At 38.8% G+C, this 23,058-nt stretch overlaps 1 protein-coding gene across 4 annotated transcripts in view; it reads left to right on the top strand.

The window, feature by feature from the left end:
* KLF12 (KLF transcription factor 12) overlaps positions 1-23,058 on the top strand; it is a 516,718-nt gene that overhangs the window by 29,262 nt on the left and 464,398 nt on the right. The window contains exon 1 of one of the 4 annotated variants that reach the window (XM_065901724.1): positions 19,026-19,111. The exons of the other annotated variants lie outside the window; for them this stretch is intronic. The gene's annotated coding sequence lies outside the window, so the exon portion shown is untranslated. Of the gene's footprint in view, positions 1-19,025; positions 19,112-23,058 lie in introns of those variants that run through there. 4 annotated transcript variants of the gene reach the window in all.

Here is a 23,058-nt window from a genome sequence, read left to right as displayed (position 1 = left end):
GAGCCATCTGTTTGTTTTGTCTATAACTGTCTGTTTTGTTAGCTTTGTTCATTTGTTTTGTTTTTAGGTTCCACGTGTAAAGTCATATGGTGTTTTTCCTTCTCTGACTTATTTCACTTAAAATAATACCTTCTCAATGCATGTTGTTGCATATGGCAAGGTTTCATTCCTTTTTATGGCTGAGTAATATTCCATTTGATATAGACTTTACATTTTGTTATTTTTTAGTCAGGAAAGTCTGATTTACAATTCCTCCATTTATATATATAGATATGTTTTCTTCATCAATCTGTCAGGGAGCACTTAGGTTACTTCCATATCTTGGCTATTGTAAATAACGCTACTCTCAACATAGGGGTGCATGTATCATTTTCAATTAGTCTTTTTGTTTTCTTTGGAAAAAATATCCAGAAGTAGAATTGCTAGATCTTAAGGAAGTTCTATTTTTATTTTTTAAAGGAAACTATACTGTTTTCCATAGTGGCTGTGCCAATTTACATTCCCACCAACAGTGCACAGGCGTTCAGTTTTCTCAACATCCTCTTGTTATTTGTTGTTTTTTTTGATAATAGCCATTCTGACATGTGTGGCGTGATAGCCCATTGTAGTCTGGTTTTGCATTTCCCTGATGATTAGTGATGTTGAGTGTCTTTTCGTGTGTCTGTTGCCTATCTGTATGTCTTCCTTGAAAAATATTTATTAAGTTTCTCTATTTATTTTTTAATTGGAATATTTGTTCATTTATGTTGAGTTGTATAAATTCTTTGTATATGTTGAATATTAATCCCTCATCAGTTTCCAAATATCTCCTCCCATTCAGTAGGTGGCCTTTGGCCTTTTCATTTTGTTGATAGTTTCCTTCACTGTGCAAATGCTTTTTAGTTTGATACCTCATTTTATCACTTAAAAAAATTCAAGTTCAGTAATTTTTTTCTGTTGCATTTTATAATTGATTATTTCAAAGTGATTAGATTTTACATTTAGTTATTTTTTTTTCTCTTCTGTGCCTTTATTTTTTTTTTTAATTTTTCAGTGGGTTTTGTCATACATTGATATGAATCAGCCATAGAGTTACACGTATTCCCCATCCCGATCCCCGCTCCCACCTCCCTCTCCACCCGATTCCTCTGGGTCTTCCCAGCCCACCAGGCCCGAGCACTTGACTCATGCATCCAACCTGGGCTGGTGATCTGTTTCACCGTAGATAATATACATGCTGTTCTTTCGAAACATCCCACCCTCACCTTCTCCCACAGAGTTCAAAAGTCTGTTCTGTACTTCTTTGTCTCTTTTTCTGTTTTGCATATAGGGTTATCGTTACCATCTTTCTAAATTCCATATATATGTGTTAGTATACTGTATTGGTCTTTATCTTTCTGGCTTACTTCACTCTGTATAATGGGCTCCAGTTTCATCCATCTCATTAGAACTGATTCAAATGAATTCTTTTTAACGGTTGAGTAATATTCCATGGTGTATATGTACCACAGCTTCCTTATCCATTCATCTGCTGATGGGCATCTAGGCTGCTTCCATGTCCTGGCTATTATAAACAGTGCTGCGATGAACATTGGGGTGCACGTGTCTCTTTCAGATCTGGATTCCTCAGTGTGTATGCCCAGAAGTGGTATTGCTGGGTCATATGGTAGTTCTATTTCCAGTTTTTTGAGAAATCTCCACACTGTTTTCCATAGTGGCTGTACTAGTTTGCATTCCCACCAACAGTGTAAGAGGGTTCCCTTTTCTCCACACCCTCTCCAGCATTTATTGCTTGTAGACTTTTGGATAGCAGCCATCCTGACTGGCGTGTAATGGTACCTCATTGTGGTTTTGATTTGCATTTCTCTGATAATGAGTGATGTTGAGCATCTTTTCATGTGTTTGTTAGCCATCTGTATGTCTTCTTTGGAGAAATGTCTGTTTAGTTCTTTGGCCCATTTTTTGATTGGGTCATTCAGGAGTTGCTTGTATATTTTTGAGATTAATCTTTTGTCTGTTTCCTCATTTGCTATTATTTTCTCCCAATCTGAGGGCTGTCTTTTCACCTTACTTATAGTTTCCTTTGTAGTGCAGAAGCTTTTAAGTTTCATTAGGTCCCATTTGTTTATTTTTGCTTTTATTTCCAATATTCTGGGAGGTGGGTCATAGAAGATCTTGCTGTGATTTATGTCAGAGAGTGTTTTGCCTATGTTCTCTAGGAGTTTTATAGTTTCTGGTCTTACATTTAGATCTTTAATCCATTGTGAGTTTATTTTTGTGTATGGTGTTAGAAAGTGTTCTAGTTTCATTCTTTTACAAGTGGTTGACCAGTTTTCCCAGCACCACTTGTTAAAGAGATTGTATTTTTTCCATTGTATACCCTTGCCTCCTTTGTCAAAGATAAGGTGTCCATAGGTTCGTGGATTTATCTCTGGGCTTTCTATTCTGTTCCATTGATCTATATTTCTGTCTTTGTGCCAGTACCATACTGTCTTGATGACTGTGGCTTTGTAGTAGAGTCTGAAGTCAGGCAGGTTGATTCCTCCAGTTCCATTCTTCTTTCTCAAGATTACTTTGGCTATTCGAGGTTTTTTGTATTTCCATACAAATTGTGAAATTGTTTGTTCTAGTTCTGTGAAAAATACCGTTGGTAGCTTGATAGGGATTGCATTGAATCTATAGATTGCTTTGGGTAGAATAGCCATTTTGACAACATTGATTCTTCCAATCCATGAACACGGTATGTTTCTCCATCTGTTTGTGTCCTCTTTGATTTCTTTCATCAGTGTTTTATAGTTTTCTATGTATAGGTCTTTCGTTTCTTTAGGTAGATATACTCCTAAGTATTTTATTGTTTTTGTTGCAATGGTGAATGGTATTGTTTCCTTAATTTCTCTTTCTGTTTTTTCCTTGTTGGTATATAGGAATGCAAGGGATTTCTGTGTGTTAATTTTATATCCTGCAACTTTACTGTATTCATTGATTAGCTCTAGTAATTTTCTGGAAGAGTCTTTAGGGTTTTCTATGTAGAGGATTATGTCATCTGCAAACAGCAAAAGTTTCACTTCTTTTCCTATCTGGATTCCTTTTACTTCTTTTTCTGCTCTGATTGCTGTGGCCAAAACTTCCAACATTATGTTGATTTTACATTTAGTTATTTTTTAATTAAAAAATCTGATTTACAATTTCTGGATTTTGGCAATTATTTAGAATCTTCATCATGGGAATATGATTATTTAGATAGAATTTCTATGTATATTTAAAAATAAAGTTTATTTAACTTTAATAAAAAATTTGATGTAAATATGTTCAACTTTTGTCTTTTGCTCTTGAAGAGTTGTACTTTGCTTCTTGAAGAAAGACCATATGTAAATGAACATTAGTCTCAAAGTCTGAGACCAATTGGAATCAGTAGGAATTTAGTGAAACAGTTGGGCCCAGGAGATTCAAGGGAAGTCAGAAATACCTAGATATGGATAAATTATTATTGCTATCACAGAGAACTTAAGTGTATATATACATACTCATGGAGATGAAGGACATACTTTAAAATAAAAGAGCGTTTTTCTGATCTCTATAGAGTACTAAGCATCTATAATACAGTTAATTTCTTAAGCAAATCATACCCAATGTGGGCATTTTCCCTTTGGTTCCTGTACTGTGACTAAGCATGGTGTACCGTCCTTCAAGTACAGGGCAAGTACAGGCTTAGCTTTCCTTAATTTCTTGTTTCTGTTGTGTGATTTATTTCTCTAAGCTGATTCTTATTCTTTAAATTGAGATATACATATACACACATTCATATATACAGCATACACATACCTAGAGACCTCATACTTAAACAAGTAGAATGTAAAATGATCTAAAAGGTGATGTGTTAATGGTTCTTTCTGCTCTTTTTTCTGTGGCGATATGAATATCTTGAAATTCAGCTTATTTATTTTAGCTTAGTATGATTATACTGTGATTTCAAATTTTGATTGGAAAGTTTGTAGAAAAATTGCATACTCTACCCAGGATATTTGCTCTTAGAAATTGGATCCTCAGTACACATGTGTCCCATAGAGGTGGCTTTATTCCCTTTTCCTTTGAGCTGTTTTGAAGTGGAACTAACTCCCTTGCCCAGATTTTACCATCATAATACAGAACAAGAATAGGAAAGACTTTCTTGAATTGTTTCACTTGGCTGTATTTTGTGGTTAGTGGGAGATAGATTTGAGTTGCTAAGTTTACCTTGTTGTCTTTATAGACAGTGAAAAATACCTAACAATACTTGGGTTGGAGCAGGTGTCCAAAATCATCTGTTTAGCATAACACAATTTTTGTTTTCTAGGCAGTTACATTTTTTGAATATAATTTAATATATGGTCTTGATAATGATAAAAAAGCAGATTTTCTACCAACAGTTTTGTAAGTATGTATTGATTTTGTTTCTCCAAAAAATGTCACTATTTCTTATCAGTAAAATGAAGGTTTTGAAAAATTTTGAGCATTTGATAATTAAGAAAACAGGTCTTGAAATGTGCTGAGTAGAGGAATTGGAATTTCAGTTTTAAAGTGCCCTAAATTAGTCTGTTTTGTTATGTTAGAAACCATTAATTTCCCTTTGTAGTGAAGTATAATCGCAGTTTTGCCAATATTTAAAATAATAAATGAACTTTTTAGATAATTATGTGAAAGTTTTATGTTAGGTATTTGAACTCAGTTTTAATGTCTAAGATGTCAATTTTCAAAAGGAAATTGGTGCAGACATCTACTGAAATACCTGTATTGTCAAAACAGTCCTAAATAACCAGTTTGCCTGTTTATGAGTCTACAAGCATTTCCTGTCTACAGGTAAAGCCCAGATGAAGCCTTTAATAGCTAGGAAGCAGCAAATGTGATTATGAAATATAATTGACTGTGAGTGCCTTGAGGACAGGGACAAAGCTTTATAAATAGCCTTGAATTCCCAGTAACTGTGGTTGAAGCTACAGAGTAGGGGCTCAATCAAGTGTGTAAAATTCAATTACACCATTTCTTTTTAAAGCTGACAAGAAATTGCTATCTCATAACTACCTTAATTTTATTATAATAGGAGATGAGGCCAAGTAGCAGTGTCTGGGCTTGAGTCTGTCTTTTTTTTCCCTCTCCTCTGCACACTTTCTCCTTAAACGTGGCAGCAAAGTCATTTGCCCTGCCTTTCTTTCTCTTTACAAAAAACCTTCTTCCTCTTTTCCTTTGGACGTCATTACACACTGTGTATTAGTGTTTTTTATTAGTGTTTTTTTTTCCTTTTATTGTCAGTGCTTGAATATTGCATTACTTGAACAAACACTTCATCCTTTCGTGGAAAAAGTCCTTTAGAAGCTCTGTTCCTGTTAACACCTTCGGGTTGGAAGCCAAGTCTTCTCCACTTGTACGCTGGTGAGAGCAGCCAAGAATTTTGCCACCCTCCCCTCCCAATCTCCCGCATTCCATTCCATATGAATTTACTCTTTTACCAAAGAGCCTTTTCTTCTTTTTTCAAACTTCTCTTCCCCTTGCTTGCCTGCTCAGTACTATTTTTTTAAAATTTTTGCTTTGTGGATGAATCTTCAGTAAGGTCAGATCGTTCTCTGTGTTGTCTTTCCAGGTGGCTCAGGTAAAGAATCTGCCTGCCAATGCAGGAGATGCAGGTTTGATCCCTGGGTCAGAAAGATCTCCTGGAGAAGGGAATGGCAACCCTGAGTCGTAAAGAGTCAGACATGACTGAGCACGCGTGCATGCATGCATTATCTATGTAGTGTATGATGCTTCTAATTAAGCTATTTCACATGTAATCATGACGTGACTTTATGTTTTTAGCTTTGCTTCCCATTTTCCCTTTATTGACCAGATTATATTTTAAAAATTTTAAATAAAGAGCCTGTGATAAAGTTAAACATCATTAGGGATAAAACTCAATTCTGTTGGGAAACAAAGCCCAGGTAGCTGTAGTTCCAGAAAAGACTTGCTTTTGAAAATTCTGAAATGGCTAAATAAGACACTATTTCCTTTTGACAGTTCCCTCCTGACCTTCCTTACGGTCAGAACTTGGTGCTGTACTTGACTCAGGTGATGTACCACAATTCATGGTGACCCAGCCTGCTGTGAACTCTGCAGTTTATGGTCTTAAAAAAAGGCAAATAATTTCAGAAATTAATTTAAAAAAGTGGCTAAAGAGCTATAGAGGAAAAGTATACAGAGCTCCTGTGGAACCTATATGGAGCATAAAGGGGGACCTGACCTCCTTTAGTAATGTTTACTCATCAAGTTTAAAATATATGGGAACCTGTCTATTCCATATTTTATCTCCCAGTCACCATGGTTTCTTACGGCTATTCTGTTCCATATGTAGGCATGCTCAGTCACTTCCGTTTGCTATTCTATGGACTGTAGCCTGCTAGGCTCCTCTGTCCATGGGATCCTCCAGGCAAGAATACTGGCGTGGGTGGCCGTGTTGTCCTCCAGGGAATCTTTCGTACCCAGGGATTGCATTCGAGCCTCCCAGCGTCTCCTGCATTGCAGGCAGATTCTTTACCTACTGAGTCACCTGTTTCATATTGCTTGTCTGTTGCTTCCTAAACTAAATCTAATGAATTTAGAAGTTCATAGATTAGTTAGTAAGACTATATATGTTTAAGGACTTATATCCTAAACCAAGAGAATGTTTTCTTGATAGAACATTCTGATTCCTGGAATTGTATGCCAGCTCTACCATAGTATATTTTCACTCTATGATACTGGGAAAATGGTGGTACCATAAAGAGAAATAAGGACAAGCTGAGAGAGATGTAGGGGAACTGGAGATAAACAGTAAAAACCGTGTGACTTGACCAAGAGGTTCTGTTCATTCCAAGCATGGGGTACATGGATTCACTGAAACCATATGATATTTATCACACATTTAATCTGTAATGATTTGGAGGTCATGCAAGTCAAGAAATTTTGGTATCTTACTCATCTTTATGAATTTCTGTTTATGTGAATATGCAGAAATGTCAGTCTGAAAAGTTGCAGTTGAGTGAATGCGGGATGGCGCAGAGCATGAGTTTAATCACTCACTGAATATTTCTACCTGTCCACAGAGAAATAGTGATACAATATGCAACACTGTGTAGAAACAAAGTGTACAAATCATTGACATAATGAGCTAAAAATACATTCAACTGTGACTTGCAAGCCCCATAATCATCTTATCTGGGAAATTTCCTTATCTGTGTATGCCTCTTTATTTTTGTATGCAATGTGTGTGTATTATAATAATAACAGGATAAAATCAATATGTAACCCAGTTTTAGAAAGGTAATTTTTCCACTGGGAAAATTATTCTCACCTTTTTTGTATTAAATTAACTTTTTAGGAGCCATTACAGGGTCATATTTTAGCTAATAACTTCACCTACTTCTAATGTATTTTTATCGTTGTCTGTAAATCACTATGTAAACTGTGATGCTGTAATAAAGTAGATCTCATGTTGATGAGTTATTTGTGTAATCATTGTACTTTATTTGATAATATCATAAGAGATTAAGCCTTTTGAAATTAGGCAAGATTGAATTTTGGCTCATCATTATGTATTCATGGTGATTTTGAAGTTGTCTTTTTCCCTTGTGGATCATTTCAGTGCTAGAGAAGCATCTCTTTAATGGTGAATATTTGTTTTTCACTCAAAATATCCATGAAGTCAAATACAAATAGCACATTATATCTTACTCAAATACCTCTAATTGAAAGTTGGATTTTATGCTTCAGAATTCTCTGTGGGGTGAATTTGGGACACTTAGGAGATTGTTTTCTTGTTAGTGACCACTAGTAGCCAGTATGTATGTGTTTGTCCTGGTACACGCCGCTGTTTTAGATTTAGATGAGTACCTCCAAATGGCATTTTCTATGCTTTGTGGATATTTCTTAGCGTCTAGATGAATGTCTTGACACACACAAAGTTTAAAAATTTTTTTTAGATTTTGTTTTACTTTTGGAGCTATGATTGTTTTACAGGGTTGCCTTAATTTCCTCTGTACAGCAAAGTGAATCAGCTACAGGTGTACAGATACCCCCTCCCTCTTAAGCCTCTTTCCCATCCTGCCCCTTTAGGTCATTACAGGGCACAGAGCTGAGCTCTCTGTGCTACATAGCACATAGACTTTTAAAATCACATTGTTGTTTTAATTTGATACCATGAAGAAAGCCTTAAATGACCAGCTAAAAGGATACTCCTGTTTAGTAATGTTAAAAATTTAACTTAAAAGTTTTTCAACAGCTAGGATGAAATTCTGCAATGTCCTAGGATTTGTTCTCTGATGGAATTTTTAGAAAAAAAAAGTGGAAAATTATTTGCTTAATTTAAAATTTACAGCACTTTGCGTGAGTGGTACAGTTGTTAGCATTTCAGTATGTTTCCTCTATGATATACTGCACTGTCCTGTTATCTCTGGTCTCTTAAATAAGAGTAAGCTTTAGACATGGGACACCATCATCCCTAAATACCTCAGTGAAAGTTTTCCCAGGGAAGAACACTCATACACAACTGCCATAGTAAGGCAGCCAGCCCTCTGATCCACAGACCTCATTCTGATTTTACCAGCTGCCCCATTGCTTGTTTTCCCTTCTGGTCAGAAATCCACCCCAGAATATACATCACAGTCAGTGGACATACCTCTTCCCACTCCTTGAATCAGGACCATTTTCTCAGTCATTCCCTGTCTCTCAAGTGTAGGCTACAGACCTACATCCTGGAGGAAGATCCTGAGCCATTTGGTAATGTTAGTTTTAATCATCATGTGTGTGTCTGCAGGATTTCCCTTCCACAGGCGCCATTTCCCCCTTTGTGACTGGGAGGTTATCTGAGATTACACCAGGATCCTGCCTTCATCAAAGCGCCATCCACCAGGCCTATTCTCCATTGACTGGTCTGCCTGAATCAGCCGACATAGGGATAGTTGCCAAGTGGTGATTTTCATTTCCTATCATTCCTTCTAGTGGTGATCTACTTTATGGAAGTGCTTTCCCTTCTTCCTCATTTGTTTATTCATTTTTTCATGTATCACAGATTCTTCATGTATTTAGAGGGTTCTGATTCATCACTATCCTTACTTATTTTGATGTTCACATTGTCCCAAATTTGGCAAATGATCTCTTTCAAAGTAGCTTGTGTGTCTTTTGATGCATTCTCATCAGTCTTGGGCTTCCCTTGTGGCTCAGCTGGTAAAGAATCTGCCTGCAATGTGGGAGACCTGGGTTCGATCCCTGGGTGGGAAGATCCCCTGGAGAAGGGAAAGGCTACCCATTCCAGTATTCTGGCCTGGAGAATTCCATGAACTGTATAGTCCATGGGGTCACAAAGAGTTGGACACGACTGAGTGACTTTCGCTGTCACTTTTCTTTCATCAGTCTTGGAGCACTTTCTTACTTTGTGACACAAGCTATCCCAGGCTTGTTTTTGCAATTTTCCTTGCAGTAAGCTGTATTTTTCAGGTAGCCCTTGTTCCTGTCAGTGAACAGTGGTATTCAGAAGCTTCAGATCTGGGCCCTCCCAGGAGACCTGAGGAAACACGTCCATGCAAGTATTTTTACCCACGTGAACACACCTGGTGGCTCAGCGGTAAAAAATCAGCCTGCAGTGCAGGAGATGTGAGTATCGTCCCTGGGTCAGGAAGATCCCTTGGAGGAGGGCATGACAACCCACTCCAGTATTTTTGCCGGAAAACCTCTGTGGCCCGAGGAGTCTGGTAGGCTGTGGTCCATGGAGTCGCAAGAGTTGGATGTGACTGAAGTCACTGAACATGTGCATACTCATAAACACTTCGTCTGTGCTGCTGCTGCTGCTAAGTTGCTTCAGTCACGTCCGACTCAGTGCGAGCCCATAGACGGCAGCCCACCAGGCTCCCCCGTCCCTGGGATTCTCCAGGCAAGAACACTGGAGTGGGTTGCCATTTCCTTCTCCAATGCATGAGAGTGAAAAGTGAAAGTGAAGTTGCTCAGTCGTGTCCGACTCTTAGCAACCCCATGGACTGTAGCCTACCAGGCTCCTCCATCCATGGGATTTTCCAGGCAAGAGTACTGGAGTGGGCTGCCATTGCCTTCTCTGGGGAGTGCGTATATATATTAAAAAAAGCTAAATTCATAATTATACTTTCAATTCTAACCCCACGTGTCTTTCCAGCTTTTGCCCTTTGTGTGTTGGTAAATACCTGCTCAGGCAGTGAGAAGCCTGATCCTGGTTCGTGTCAGTATACACCCTTGTTTGCTCAGTCATGTTACTGTTTTCCCTGTCCATTCTCTGTCTTATTGTCTGCTGTCTCCTTACCGTCCACTCCCTCACTGCCCTGTCACCGATGGATAGCTGCTAACATGCATCAGTACTTTTCCTTTCTGTACCGCTCTCACCCCCAGCCCCACTTTCCAGGTGCTTGGGGCCAGTGGGTATGCTTATCTGCATCCGCTATCTCCGCCCCCGCCAACCCCGGCTCCACCCTCTTCCCCATCCCGTCAGCTCCCCATGTTCTCAGGTGCCGCTGGCCAAACAATGCAATAATACTTTATGGTAGAATTCCGTGGACAGAGGAGCCTGGCAAGCTACAGTCCATGGGGTTGTAAAGAGTCCGATACGACTGAGTGACTTTCACTTGTACCATTTTAACACCTTTAGTACTGTTGTTAGGATGTGTTATTAAAACTTTTTTCAGTTTAAATCAAAAAAAATTTTTTTTTAATGAGGGATTACTCTGTGAGGAGTATCACACTGGGTATATTACAGAAATGAAGATAGACACAGTCCTGCAATGTGGGAGATCCAGGTTTGATTCCCTGGGTCGGGAAGATTCCCTGGAGAAGGGAATGGCTACCCATGCCAATATGCTTGCCATGGAGAATTCCATGGATAGAGGAGCCTGGCGGGCTACAATCCATGGGGTCGGCAAGGAATCAGACACAACTGAGACTAATGCTTTCACTTTTCCACTCATTATGGGACCATGACTAGAGGGTGAAATAGCTGAATTTTACAAAGAAGAAAGAATGTTGAGGATGTACACTGGAAGTGTCTCCCTAGTAACTCTGTATTAGTAACTTCTTTCTCCTACAAGATTTCCCAAGTGAATTATTTGGTATTTGTGGTGTGAATATGTTATGTGGCCAGCCTAGAGGAATGATTTGGAGAGTAGCAGTCTTCTGAGTATGAGACCAGGGTGTTGGTTTGATGATCTTGGTATAGTGTTGGTCAGGCTTTTTTATTAATTCAGTTTTTTTTTTTTTTTTTTTTTTTTTGCTTGGTTGGAAGGGACTTGCTGATGTTTCTGAGCAAGGTTGTGAAGGATTCATATGCTTATGGGGCTTGACCCAAGGCAAAGAGATTTCTCTAAAGTCATTTATAGAATAATAGGAATTTGGACTTCCCTGTTGGTTAGTGGTAAAGAATCCACCTGCAAAGCTGGAGATGTGGATTCAGGCCTCATATGGGAAGATCCCCTGGAGAAGGAAATGGCAACCCACTCCAGTATTCTTGCCCAGAGAATCCCATGGACAGAGGAGAATGACGGGCTACCGTCCATGGGGTCGCAGAGAGTCAGACACAACTCAGTGGCTGAACAACAACGATTCGGAATATAAATCCAACAGCAGGCAAAGAAGTCATAAAAATAGCCTTTTGCTAACTTCAGAAAGTGAACACATGTTAATGAAACGTCACTCATTTGTGTTATATAAAACAGGACTTATGGCATATAGCATATTCTCACTTTAAGGATTTAAAATAACCAGTGTCCCACGTGAGCTTGTTTACTTGTTTGCTAATTAAACATAATTGCTTAATAATAGTTGAGTGCTGCATGAACTAGCTAGCAAAATATTTTCTAAAAATTGTTAAGCCAATGATGAAGACTCCTTGCATAAAAATTCAAAAACAAAGGTAACCAAGGTCTGATTTATATAATGGCTCTTTTCTGTGGTATTGACTAACTATCTGGGAAGTGTGCATTCCTTTCTCCTGGCACAATCCATGTATGAGGTTTTATACGGCCATTCATTATTCAGTATACAGGTCTCCAGGGCATGAGCCCTGGAGAGTAATGGGAGCTTAAAGGAGCTTTGGAAAGCATCTGTCTCCTGTAGATAAAGGTAAAGTGACTTGCACTCGGTTATGGAGTTTGAGTGCAGTAGAGCCGGGGGCCCAGACGGAAACTAAGCTCTCCTGGCTCTAAGTCAAAGATCTGTGCCCGAGGTCTTAGTGCTTCTGGATTTGGGGGTGATGGTAGTGGTCATAATAACAGCAATAATGAATTGCACAATCATAACAATGTAAAATTTAGTTTATATAGTTATAGAAGTAATGTAAATACATTATAAAAATAAATTATATGATTATATATTATATAAATAGTAGTTATATACTAATAATTATAATTATTATTTGATTAGCATAACAGTTTGTAACTCCAAGCTTTTGCCAGGAGGTAAGCAATGCCAGTGGTTAGTAATTACCTGGACCATTTTTAACACTTAATTAAAATGGGCAATGTTCTCTTGTCAGTGTAATAGGCAGTGTTCTCTTGTCAGTGTTTAATTTCAAGAATCTGAGCAGTGAGTTCAGCTGTATCTGTGAGTGATAAGCTGACAAGCAGAATTTCCTTTGGTATAATGGCTAAAACGGTTCCAGTCCTGGAATCAGGATTTCTGGGACCTGAGGAGGTGAGTGGGACAGAGGAAAATTTACAGGGCCTTAACTATCATTTGGTAGTAGATGCTAAATGGGCCTGTGAAAGTTAGTTTAGGTGGGTGTTTCCATTTCTTAGTTTCTTTCTTGGAGTTTTATGTATTTAAAAAGGGAGAGAATGGAAAATTGAATTCAGACTCACTGTGTGGTGGGCCAGTAGATGCACCTGTAAGTAAAAAGGAATATTTCAAAAAAGTATTTGGGGAGCATTTCTTAGAGTTGGAGCTTGTATTATGTGGAAGAGCATTTCATAGAGTTGGAGCTTGTATTATGGAGAAATACTAAGTGCTGCTTTAGAGAAAAATCACTTTGCAATTGCAGACATTTAAATCATCAAAAAGCACATGAATATATGTATAACATTTTAAAGTATGCTGTGTGGTTAAATGTTTGGAAAAATACTTAAGAATGTGTTAAAAATGTTGGGATATAGTGTCTGAGTCTTGTTAAGCAGCAACTCTCAACAGCATATGTAGTGTTTGGATCGTCGGGCCAGGGTTGTGATGCTTTACACGTTACTGTGATTTAATAATGGCTTTTTGAAATTTAAAACTGTTTAAGCTCTCTGGAGAAGGAAATGGCAACCCACTTCAGTATTCTTGCCTGGGAAATCCCATGGACACAGGAGCCTTGAGGGCTACAGTCCATGGGTTTGCAAAAGAGGTGGACATGACTTAGCGGCTAAACAACAACAACAAATAAGTTCTACAGTTGTGTTTAAAACTCATCCATGTTGTGATTTGTCTCCGTTTTCCTCCTGTATTTGGTTGTCAATGAAAGAAAGAAGTCCAGGTACTGTGGACCTGGCAAAGACGTATAATACATACTACCCATTTTCTCAGTGTTTAAAAGTTCACTCGCAGATGTTTGCAGAAATGATATATTCCATTGTGCTTTCTGAAAATGCCATGTCTCCTATAAATCCTTTGAGAGGAGGAAAAAAAAGCCTGTCCCCCTAAAACCACACCCTTATTTTATTATAGTATAAAGTCCTTGGCAGACTCCCAGGTTTGCCATGTTTGAATTGTAGTGCTTAGATAGTCTTCAGAGACAAAATTATTTCTGAACATGGTATTTGTATTCGTTTTTAACTGAATTTGTATTACCATAGTATGAGCAATGTATTTTTTCTGTTTTAAGAGTTAGAAATAAACTAACTACAGTGAACTCATGCAGAAAAAGAGATTTGGAATTTGAACTCAGAAATGTGTGACCCAAGGTTTCTAATAAATCCAGATTTTAAACATTTTTTGTTTTACCTTTCACAAAGTGAGTTAAGGTAAATGCCCCAAACTGTGTTGGGCGCTTGCTGAACTGGATCACAAAGTGCTTTCCAGCTTTTTGGGGCTCTCTGGACAGATTTCTTCTGTTTGTTCTTCCATCTACCCCAGGAGAAGAAGCAGGCTGGGAAAGTGATATTCTAGTTCCCTTCTCATTTCACTGATACTAGAAGGTAATAGTTTTTTTTCTTTCTAACAGGCCGCAGCCACATGTATGAACCAAGGATAAAAGGGAAATGACAGAGGGAGAGTTTCCTTGTGCCAGGTATAACCTGCTGAGTTTCCTAGGAAACAGACCTGGTTTACAAATACTGGTTTGAAAAAGCTTTAAGGAAATCCTAGGTCATGGTTTCTGTCTTTCAGTTTTTTTTCAGAGAGCAAGTTAAATAATTCAATCTTTAATGATCGTGTTTTATGGAGAATAGAATACATCTTGCATAGTAGGTGATTCTGTGAAACTTGGATTGAGGTTCTTTGCGATTGTAATCTTTGGTGCCTATATGGTTTCTTTGTTGGAGAAATGGGGGACTTCTTTTTTTCCTGTAGCTAAGTACAGTCTGCTCAGCATCTTTTGATTTTCTGAGCTCTGTGATGAGTGCCAGTGTGAAAAGGGGCAGCGGGTACAGAGGAAGGTCAACATAATATGTGATGCAGCTTAGAGTTTAATTATTGATAGAATGATGAACTCTTGTAGTCTGTCTAATGGACAAACCTTTGGAGTAGTTTGAGTTCAGTACCTTTCTGTACCCCCAATTCATATAAAAACTTTTTAAATTTTATAATTAAAAGGAGAAGAAGAAAGCTTCCAGGAACCGCATCCAAGTCCTTGTCAGCATGTTAATGTAACTGAAAGGAACTGATCAGGATGTGTGTGTTAAAGTTGAGCCTCTTCAGACCAGAAGCTCTAGCTTGTGATATGATGGAAGGTGGTAGGGAATTGGGAGGGGAAGCCACTACCTTCTCTAGAAGGTTTCGTGAAGGTGTAAGAGATACAGGGTGTGTTTGTGTGTGTGTGTGTGTAACTGTGTGTCCTTGATAGTGTCACAGGACCATGCTGAAGGCAACCCAACACACCCAGTGCCATTCTAGAATCAGATATGGAAATGGCACACATCACTCCTCTTGGTAACTGATGCTCAAGATGGTAACCCCAAGTCTTTGTAAGGAATTAGTAATACATAATGCAGCTTTTGTAAACATGTCTTTTAAAAATTACAATAAAAAACAGTGGCACTGAAAATGTTCACTGTAACAGAAATTCAATTATCTCTGAGGACTTATTCCTTAAGGATTCTAGATAATTGAGATTTTGCTGAAAGCAGTTTTATTGTCATAACCTCCTGACATTTCTAATCTGAAATCCCATGTGGGGTTTTCAATCACATTTCAAGAAAGATATGAATCTGAAAAAAGGGAAATGAACTGATTTTTGTTCTACCTGGGGATTTGAAAAATGTGCACTTTTCAGGCTGGAGGGTATATGATCAGAGCCTGTGAAATGCCGACTTTATTGATCACATTTCAGAAATCTAAAATAGAATTGAAGTTTCCTGTGAAATCTGAAAGGTATTTCAGTATAAAGCAAATGAAAGAAAACAGTTCTCCATACAATGAGTAGAATAATTGTAGAATAGTTTACTTATGTGAGGTGTTTAACTTTCTACAGCCAAATCCGTAGAACTGTAGATCTTAAAGTCTTTCTGGCTACGGAAATAAACATTTTTACTGAGTCCCCCCTCTATGCGCCAGCCCTCTGCTTGCTTGTGGGGACTCCTGGTCCAGTCCTTTCCCTTCGGAAGTGCACATCTGGGGAAGGAGATGACCATGTGATCTCAGGAGAAAGTGTATTCGCTAGGGAAGTCTGTGGTGCTCGGGTCATTTCTTCCCATCACAAAGGCATGGACACTTGCTTTTTAAAGCCAGAAGCTGTAGTTTTCTAAATATGTCTGTTTTATAGTTATTAATAATAAAACCACTGTCCTTTGCTTTCCTATCTGTTGGTCAGGGGCTTAAAGTATACTTTGAATAAATGGGATTTAAAAAATTTTCTGCTGTGTATATATTTGTGTATGACAACTAATAGTATAGCATGTCTATGAACGATGTGTTTAAAATATATAAAATTATATACATCAGAATCCATAAAACATACTGATGTAAGTTTTTGAATACATGTTTATGCAACTTAAATATAGGCTATCCCCAGGCTTTTTAAAAAATTGTTTTTTCACTAATACACCTGAGTATACTTTGACAAATTTGGAAAAACTAGTGCTTCTCTGAGGAAGAAATGACTTTCATGTTCTTACTTGGTAGGTTATGTTGAAGCAGAGTGGTTTAAGTAGTAAATTGCTGTTAAACCAAAGTAATGCTTCTTTATGCTAGTTTGCAATTTTGATTTTACCTATCTCGAGGAATAGGCCTCAGGTATAATGTACTGAATTATAGTCCCTTTCATTGTATATATTTTTACAGTCATTTCTTAACTTTCTCTGGAGAAGGAAATGATGACCCACTCCAGTTTTCTTGCCTGGGAAATCCCGCGGACCGAGGAGGCCAGCATGCTACAGTCCACGGAGGTGCAAAGAGTCGGATGCGATTGATTGACTGATAGCAGCAACTTGACTTTCTCTCTCTGTGTGTGTGTGTGCTTATATGTACACATGTGTGTTAAAAAAGTAAATGTGTTAGTCGCTCAGTCATGTCTGACCCTTTGTGACCCCATGGACTGTAGTCCACCAGGCTCCTCTGTCCATGGAATTCTCCAGGCAAGAATACCAGAGTGGGTAGCCATTCCCTTCTCCAGGGGATCTTCCCAACTAAGGGATTGAACCCAGGTCTCCTGCGTTGCAGGCAGATTCTTTGCCATCCGAGCCACCAGGGAAGCCCCAATATGTATGTGTGTGTATGTGTGTATTTATATATGTAAATACATGTATAGCATTGTTGTTCAGTTGCTAAGTCATGTCTGACTCTGCGACTCCATGGACTGCAGCTCACCAGGCTCCTCTGTCCATGTTTTTGAAAACTTTGGAATTACAACTTTAGAGCTGCAATTCTTTGAAAAGAATTATTTGAAAATTAATTTAGTCTAATTCTTTAAAGTTATTTGCAAACAAATGATAATGACTATATTATGGAGATTTATAGTTTACAAAGTTCTTTTTCATTAAATGGAACTCCAGCTTCGCCCACATCTGTTGCCTCTATATTTTAATTTCTTTATTCTTTCTGTCATGTTATTTTGGACATTAATGTCAGCAAAGGTGACTGAAAAGGAAACAGTGGAATCTCCATGAAAAGTTCGAGAGTTTTTCAATTTGTGTGTCCATGTCAAATGTCAGTTCAGTCGCTCAGTCGTGTCCAACTCTTTGCGACCCCATGGACTGCAGCATACCAGGCCTCCCTGTCCATCACCAACTCCCGGAGCTTACTCAAACTCATGTCCATTGTATCGGTGATGCCATCCAACCATCTCATCCTCTGTCATTCCCTTCTCCTCCTGCCCTCAATCTTTCCCAGCATCAGGGTCTTTTCCAGTGAGTCAGTTCTTCGCATCAGGTGACCAAGTATTGGAGTTTCAGCTTCAGCATCAGTCCTTCCAATGCATATTCAGGACTGATTTCCTTTAGGATGGACTGGTTGGATTTCCTTGCAGTCCAAGGGACTCCCAAGAGTCTTCTCCAACACCACAGTTCAAAAGCATCAATTCTTCAGTGCTCAGCTTTCTTTATAGTCCAACCCTCACATCCATACATGACTACTGGAAAAACCATAGCCTTGTCTAGACGGAACTTTGTTGGCAAAATAACGTCTCTGCTTTTTAATATGCTGTCTAGGTTGGTCATAACTTTCCTGCCAAGGAGTAAGCATCTTTTAATTTCATGGCTGCAGTCATGTCAAACATATTGATTAATAAATGGGAAGTAATTGTAAGAGTTAAGGAACACTGGGTATTATTTCTTCATATAGGTGGTAGAAAGAAGAAAGACCTGTTTCTGATAAGGGAAGAGCAGAAGCTTGGGAAAAGTGAAACAAATAACTGAATGGTTTCTTAAAAAGTGGGAGACAAGTGATCAAAAGTAACATTTCTGTCTCCCGTTTTGGGTGTATTGCTCCCATTCTGTGCCCAGAAGATGATTTAGCCGCCTAAAAAAGTCCATTGTGACTTTTTTGTACCTCAGTGAAGCAAAGGAAGCAGACACTCCCATTACTTCTTGAGTTTAATCTTTAGCAGGCCCTTAACTGGGGTGGTGGTAGGTTATGAGGCAGTACTTGGCAGTCGGTGAGGGAACTTTTCAAGGAAGGCAGCAGCATGGTAGAAATGTTAATGTGGAAAGCTTCATCTGAGCAGCATGCAGATTGAGTTTAATGGGGAAGAATTAGAGTCGAGGAGACTAGATATAATGTAAAATTTTTGGTCTAAAGTAAAATCAGGGTGTTTTAGAATGCAAGAGATAGTTAGAATTAAGAACATTTCATGAAGGTTGTTTTGACTTCTGAGAGTGCAAACATCAAGGGAGAAGAGGAAACAGGATTCAGAAGTTTCAGGGTCGGGTGGCTGAGAGATGGCATTCACAGGGGGACCCTGGCAGAGCTGATAACGGGGTTTGATTCTGTGTTTAGTAGTGGTCTAGATTATGTAGGAACTGATACTAGGGCATTTCTGAAACTGGGACTTAGGTAACATCTTTGAGGTGGAAAAAGTTTTGAGCGTAGAGTTCTGAGTGAACTTGGAGACGTGATTCAATACACCAAGGGGAAACTTTCTTTGCCTTTCTTCAAAAATAGCTGTTTCAACACTTGCCTTCAAGATTATATTTCTGCCTCACTTATCCACTAGAGTTTCCTAACTCTCTGATTTAGTCAATTAACATGTGTGTGATTAGGAGTAAAGAAGATGAACTCAGACTAGCTTTGATAAGAAAGGGGGCTTTGATCTGATCCTAGAAAGTCCACAGGGAGGTAGGTCTTCAGGATTAGTTTGGTTTAATGTCTCAACAGTATCAAGGATGTATCTATCTTTCTGTGTTGGCTTTAATGTCAGTCTGGCTCCTCCTCAGCTATGTGGAAGTGAGATGGAAGGCATCTGGTTTTTACTTGTAGAATGAGAAGAAGTTGGCTCCTGGCAACCTCTCAGGTGAGGAAGCTTCTTTCTAAGATGCCCATTGTGACTAGTATGCTGTAAGATACCGTGACCATGGGATTTTTTTTTTTTCTTTGTTCATTCAGATATTCTTTAATTTCTTTCAGCAGTATTTTATGGTTTTCATACTGTAGGTTTTGTACCTCTTTTGTTAACTTTATTCTTAAGTATTTTATTATTTTTGATGCAGTCATAAATAGAATTGTTTTCTTTTTAAATTGACGTGTAATTGATATTATATTAATTTCAAATTTACAGCATGATTTGATACTTGTATGTATTGTGAAATGATCACCACAATAAGTCTATAAACATTCATCACCATACATAGTTACAAAAATTAATTTTTCTCGCAATGAGAACTCTGAAGAATTACTCTCTTAGGAACTTTCAAATATGCAATACCATATTATTAACTACCAGTAGATGTGTTTTTTAAAATTCATTTTTGGATTGTTTATGCAGGTATATTGAAAATCTATATGGTAGATTTTTATATAATGATTTTGTATCCTGCAACCTTGTATTCTAATTTTAAAATGAATTCTTTAGGAATTTTTGTATTCAGTATCATGTCATCTGTGAATAGAGTTGGTTTTACTGCTTCCTTTCCAATCTGAATGGCTTTTATTTCTTTTTCTTGCCTAATTACTCTGGCTAGAACTTTTAGTACAATATTGAAGAGGAGAGGCACGAGCAGGATTTCTAGTCTTCCTGATTCAGGGGAAAGCTTCTTGCCTTTCACCATTAAGTATGATGTAATTTGTGTGTGTGTGTGTGTGTGTGTGTGTGTCTGTGTTTTGTGGCTGCCCGTTACCTTGTTGAAGTTATTTCTAATTAGTTGAGTTTTTATCATGAAAGGGGATTGAATTTTGTCAGATGCTTTTACTGTATTTATTGATATGATCATGTATTTTGTGTGTTTCTATTTTTTTTTTAGTATCTTGATAAAATTGATTTTCATGTATCAAACCAACCGTGCATACCTGGCATTAATCCCACTTGTCATGATATGTAATTCTTTGCATATGTTGCCAGATTTTGTTTGGTTATGTTTTGTTGATGATTTTGTATTAATATTAGCAAAACATTACAAACCTATAGCTTTCTTGTGATGTCTTTGTTGGAAATAATGAGTGAACGAGTGCTTAGTCCTGTCTGACTTTTTGTGACCCCATGAGCTTTTTGTGACTTTTTGTGACCCCATGACCCCTTCCAGGCTCCTTTCTCCATGGAGCTTTCCAGGCAGAAATGCTGGAGCAGGTTGCCATTTCCTACTCCTGGGGATCTTTCAGACCCAGGGATTGAACCCACGTCTTTTGTGTCTCCTGTATTGGCAGGCAGGCGAATTGTTTACTACTGTGCCGCTTGGGAAGCTCCCTTGATGGAAATAGTTTATTTTTAAATGGCTAGTGTCAGTTCAGTTCAGTCCCTCAGTCGTGTCCGACTCTTTCCGACCCCATGAACCGCAGCACGCCAGGCCTCCGTGTCCACCACCAACTCCTGGAGTTTACCCAAACCCATGTCCATTGATTCAGTGATGCCATCCAACCATCTCATCCTCTGTCATCCCCTTTTCCTCCTGCCCTCAATCTTTCCCAGCATCAGGGTCTTTTCAAATGAATCAGTTCTTCCCATCAGGTGGCCAAAGTATTGGAGTTTCAGCTTCAGCATCAATCCTTCCAATGCATATTCAGGACTGATTTCCTTTAGGATGGACTGACTGAATCTCCTTGCAATCCAAGGGATTCTCGCAGTCTTCTCCAACACCACAGTTCAAAAGCATCAATTCTTCTGCACTCAGCTTTCTTTATAGTCCAACGCTCACATCCATACATGACTACTGGAAAAACCATAGCCTTGACTAGACGGACCTTTGTTGACAAAGTAAATGACTAGTTTAGATTAGCTGTAAATTTTAACATGTTATTGATGCTCATTCTTCTTCATGGGTTTATTTAAGTGCACACATTAAATAAAATGGGATATCAGTTAGTCTCTACTGTCATATTTCAAAGATTATTTTTTTTTCTGTAAGGATTGGAGAGAGAGCACATCAACACCTGTTTTTACAGTGCAATGACAGTCTGTTGTGTTCATGGACCTACTGTGTTTTCTCTTAACATTTTATCTAATTTTTTTGTTTGGTTAGAAGTGTTTTTTAATTCTTTGTGTGTGTGTGTGTGTGTGTTTATAGGACTCATTTACTCCACCGTTTACCTGAAAAGCAATGAATATGTTGCAGTATGAATAAGATAAAGTGTATTATATGTAGATTAAGCTTAGACTTGTATTTAAGGTTTTATTATTTTTTTTGATGATGAGAACATGAGAATTTTACAAATGATAATTGCACAGTTCGACTACAGGTAGGACAATAATTTATTGCACAGGTTTCCTTTTTCTTAGCTTGGAACACAGTACAGTTTTTCACAGTACAATTCAAAAAATTAAAGCCTGTTGTCTTCAGACATACCCATATGCATAAAACTTGTTTCTTTAAATATAATTCCTTGTGAGTGATTTTAGCACATTAGAATGCTTTCACACTTGTCATCCTCTCTGGTCATCATCACGATCTTGTAAAAATGGGAGAGTTAATATTTTAACCTGAACTTACTAGAAAAACACACGCAGTCATTGAGAGACCTTAAAGCTGCAGGTCTTTGTAGTGGCGTTAGAAACATAGTCATCTAGATGATCAGAATCCCAGCCATATGCTCTTTCTTATAAATCAAATTATCTGCATAACAGTACCACCTAATGCCCATCTCTGACTGCTGAATGGCCTTCATCATTTCCTTTTTGACCTTGGTGAGCTAGAGCAGACAGCCAGTTGCAGTCAGCATTGTCACTAGTTCAGTAGTTTTTATGGTAGATTAAATTCCTCTGAAGGATGGTATTTATCCTCAGTCGAATTTCTGAGCAGAAGATTTGCTAAGCACTAAGAGTTGCTTGGCCTTTGGGCCTGATCTCACCATCTTTCGTGGAGTTTTTAGCAGATTCCTGTTTCTCAGGGTCTGCTGGTGTTAATGGAGCCCAGGACCATACTGTCTCCAGTCCATGGAATACCTGGAGAAGGCAAAGGCACCCCACTCCAGTCCTCGTGCCTGGAGAATCCCATGGACAGAGGAGCCTGGTGGGCTGCAGTCCATGGGGTCTCACAGAGTCGGACACGACTGAGCAACTTCACTTTCACTTTTCCCTTTCATGCATTGGAGAAGGAAATGGCAACCCACTCCAGTGTTCTTGCCTGGAGAATCCCAGGGACGGCGGAGCCTGGTGGGCTGCCAGCTATGGGGTCGCACAGAGTCGGACATGACTGAAGTGACTTAGCAGCAGCAGCTATAGGATATCACCCCCTCCTTCAGTCTCTCCTCCCTGTGAAGTTTCAAAGCAGCAGCACGTACTGGTAAAACCAGCCTGGATCTTGCCCTCTTGAGTACTCTCCTGGTTGAGGATGCACCTGGGTGCAGCATCTGGCAGCTCCTTTGTGCAGTCGGGGCTTCTTTGACCGCCCAGGTCTGGCTTCCTCTGTGCAACGCACTGAGAAACACCAATTCATTATATATTAGTGCCTTACACTTTATAGTGTGTTAGTCGCTCAGCTGTATCTGACTCTGCGATCCCATGAACTGTAGCCCACCAGGCAGCTCTGTCCATGGGGTTTCCCTGGCAAGAATACTGGAGTGGGTTGCCATTCCCTTCTCCAGGGGATCTTCCTGACCCAGGGATGGAACCCAGGTCTCCTGCACTGCAGGCAGATTCTTTACCATCTGAGCCACCAAGGGAAGTCAGTGATTTGTACTTTATAGAGATTCTCATTTGATGCTAACAGTGGAAGAACGTAATTTACAAATAAAAAACCCAGAGACTCAGGAACTTTCATGACAGGCCAGAAACCGGCACAAACTGGGGCTAGAAAATTGACGTCTGTCAGA

The sequence above is a fragment of the Muntiacus reevesi genome, chromosome 11, assembly GCF_963930625.1.
Source record: "Muntiacus reevesi chromosome 11, mMunRee1.1, whole genome shotgun sequence".
NCBI classification, from domain to species: domain Eukaryota; kingdom Metazoa; phylum Chordata; class Mammalia; order Artiodactyla; family Cervidae; genus Muntiacus; species Muntiacus reevesi.
Note: the sequence above shows the minus strand (reverse complement) of the source record. Positions and strands in the feature narration are given on the sequence as shown.